This window comes from Asparagus officinalis, chromosome 5 (assembly GCF_001876935.1).
Source record: "Asparagus officinalis chromosome 5, Aspof.V1, whole genome shotgun sequence".
In the NCBI taxonomy this organism is placed as follows: Eukaryota; Viridiplantae; Streptophyta; class Magnoliopsida; order Asparagales; family Asparagaceae; genus Asparagus; species Asparagus officinalis.
The window spans coordinates 47,307,330-47,311,176 of record NC_033798.1 but is presented as its reverse complement, the minus strand read 5'-3'; positions in this window follow the sequence as shown (position 1 = coordinate 47,311,176).

Below are 3,847 nucleotides of genomic sequence, written 5' to 3'. Positions count from 1 at the left end.
ACGAAAGAACTCCCTTCTTCTTCTCTTTGGGTAAGCCCTCTCATGGCTATAACCAAAGTTGAAGTTTCAATTCGATAAACGAAGAACTCTTTTTTTCAGTTTAGATAACCAATCCTATAAAAGGCAGGTTTATCTAGATTTCCCAGATTCTCGGGGTGGAGATCTCACTTCTAGTTTCTTTTGCGCTGGAAATAGAATATAAAATTCTTCCTTTCCAGAATCAAGGAATAGAATATAAAATTCTTTCTTCCTTGTTTTCGGGTTCGCCTTCACCCTAAAAGAAGACCGGGAAATAGAATATAAAATTCTTCCTTTCCCGCACCGATCTTTTCCAAAATTTATCAATCTAGGATTCATCCTAGGAAGTTTATCCCGAATCCTAAGCAGGGATAATTCTGCGCCTAACACGCGCTGTCGGATTAGTCTTTTTCCGTAGAAAAAGACACCAGAGTTCAATTCTGGGGTATTCTATCCTGAAACCTAAGCAAGGATAAGTCTGCGCTTAACCCACGCTGCCGGTTAGTTCTTAACCATTAAAAAGAATACCCATTCACATATTCAACATTGTGACAGGTTGTTATTAATAACACCAGAATCCATGCCTTACACTCATGGGGAATTTCATCCCGAATCCTAAGAAAGGATATGCCGACGCCTAACACGCGTCGCCGGTTTAGTCTTTCTCTGAAGAAAAAGACACCAGAGTTCGATTCTGGGGAATTTTATCCCGAAGCCTAAGTAGGGATAAGTCAGCGTCTAAAACACGTTCCTGGGTAGCCTATTCCCATAACAATGGCGAAGTCTACATATTCGAAGTTGTAGCATAAAGTCTAAGGGAGTTCATTCCTTTAGCACAACGTCACATGCGGAACGGATTTAGATAATCCGCATGCTAGCCCGACTCAAACGGTAGTCGGTAAAGGCTAATCAAACTCGTTAAAGGCTGGGGGTTAGCCAAAAATCCTAAAGTCAACACCTAACACGTGTCGCTGGGTAGCCTATTCCCGTAACAATGGCGAAGTCTATGTATTCAACATCATAGCACGAAAGTCTCAGAGAATTCACTCTCTTAGCACAACGTGACATGCGGAACGGATTTAGACAATCCGCATGCTAGCCCGACTCAAACGGTAGTCGGTAAAGGCTAATCAAATCCGTTGATGGCTGAGGGTTTGCCAAAAATCCTAAAAGTATTATGGTCAATCATTTCAAACGGAATGAGGAATCATAATAAAGATAAAGACAAAAACCAGTTCCACTAACGGGATCAAAAGTCAAAACATTCAGCAAATGAAATCATACATCAAAAACATGGCCAAAAATCTGCTGATTAAGCTTAGAAAGCTTCTCATCATAAGCTTGCCTCAGCTCAGCTCTGATGGACTCCTCGTTGGTAGCTAAAGTCTTCGCAGCAACCTCCTCCGTCTCGGTCAGCTTCTGCTTCAAAGATTTCAACTCTTCAGATAGAGCAGTGTGGGCTTGTTGATCCTGTACCTTCGTCATCTGAAGAATACCAAAAGTCTCCTCTTTTTCACGGAGTGCTCTTCTGAGCTGGTCTATCTCGGTCGCACAGGAGGCAAGAGAAGAGTCAAGCTCGGTGAGTGAAGATGATTTAGCAGCAAGGTGGGCCTCAACTCGGTCCACTCGATCCCGCTGCACCTGAATGTCGAACTCAGCAAGAAACCTGGCATCGCGCCATGTCTGTAAGTGAGTATCCAACTCGGCAGCGATGAATGAAGAGGCACCTGCATCCCGGAGCTCACGAAACATCTGAAGCTCACGCTCTAGGCAGTCAAGATCATCAACAATAGACTTCGCCAGATCTGGGTACCCTGTATCCCTTTTTGAATTTATCTTAAGATCAAGGAATGACTTGAACTGGTGAAGGGAAAGTCCACCGTGGAAGAGCTTGTCAATCATAGCATTCACAAAAGAGAAGAAGGAACGGATCTCTATACAGATGATAATCTTCTCTGGGTCGCTGTCTGATAATAACTCCTTCACAAGGACGTGAAGCCGAGAAGAAAGCCCTACACAAAAAGGAGAAATCCATCAAAAGCCTTGATGAAGAAATGAATGACATTCCTCAGTTGCTCAAGTTATACCTTCTTCCCCTTGAATCACTGGGGGTGGTGGAGGTGTAACGACTGGGGGTGTATCAACTGGTGTAGTTGGTCCCACAGCCGGCTCAACAGGATCAGTCTCGACAAAAGCTCCTGTCAAATACAAAATAGAATTCTCAGATGCATCATATTATAGTTGCATTAGTCAAAAATTGACTGGTCCTATAATTAACTTGAGAAGAGCTACGTACCTTCAGAAAAACCATCCTCGGGATTCTTAGGGAGCGTAGACTCAGGAAATACATCTCCAGGCAACTGGTCATCAATCTGAGGAGAACCATACATAAAGTGGAGCATAGGAGTGTCCACAAGCAAGCCTTCCTCGTCAAAATCATCAGTCGAGAAAACAAGCAAGCCTTCCTCATCAAAATCATCAGTCGAGAAATCTGACACAAGAGAATATAAGTACGAAAGGAGAATAAAGAGACTACGACCAATAGAAATGAGTTACCTCTTATGGGCGCGTCAGCCTCTCTATTCCCAAAATCCACGTTTGCCTCCTGCGAATTATCTAAAAGAGCAAGAAGTATAGAGACAATCAGGGAATGCACAAATTCCAAATCATTCAACTCCTTTGTGTATTGTTAATGGTAGATGTACCTGGATTCATCGAACCGGGTCCTACATCGACGGTCTCCCTAATGTCACCAGCTTCTGCAGGCCTTTCTACCTGGTACGGTGAGTCGGGCTCACCAGAAGAAGTAGAATCGTGGAAAACGGGATCAGGACTCATCTCGCTCTCCCCACGCTCTCCTATATAGAAATGGAAAAGCGTGAGTCAAAGTTCTGAATGATCAAGAGGACGGTCTATAGGGTAGAAGTTACCTCCATCACTAGCAGGATCGTCACCGGCCAAATCCATATCCGATGCTCGTGAAACTACACGCGGCTTGCAGGCTAATCTCTTCCGCCTAGCGGCAGGGGCAACAATCGAAAGTCTCGTCTGGGAAGAAGGACGGAATTCTTCATCTTGGTCAGCCATGCTCCTTAAAACATCAAACCATTGTCAGGTTTAATAATTCTGGAAGATAGAAGGAAAGAGTAAGTAACTGACCTCGTTCAGAACAGTCCTCGTAATCTTCAAGATCTCCGCCTGAAGCCTCATCAGCAGAATGAAAGGTCTTCTTTCCCTTTTCGTCAATCCGACGAGTCTTGTGCCGTGCCCTTTGTGATCGAGCATTTTCCCAAATCATACGGGAATCAGCCTGAGAAGCCTCCTCAGCCTCTAGCTCTGCAATCAGCTTCACAGGAATAGTCTTATTAGCTGCTAACAACCACTTACAGCTTAGGAAGGTGAGGTTCAACTGCCGCTCAGAACTCGGGAGACTGAACTTAGCACCAGTACAGCCCGTCACGGTCCACAACCATGCACGAAGACCGTCCACCAAACCGCCGTGGGTCCGAAGCTGCTGACGTGGGTTCCCGACATAAAGCTGATCATATCCAAACTGGCGAGCGAATCGGCAGGGTAGGTATGGCTCTATGAAACACTGATTCCTCACCCGGAAAGTCAGATAACCCGGCCTAATGTTCATCAACCAGTTAAAGCAGCCGATGTCTAAATGAGTTCGATACTCCCTCAGCTTCTCCTCATCAATCAGACACTCGCCGTATCGGCCGGAGAACTGTGGAAAACAAGCGGAAAACGCCCAACACTTGTGGACCTGTAGCTGCTGTCTGACGTTAGGGAATCCTCACCCATCCCACTTACCATTCTCAAACAA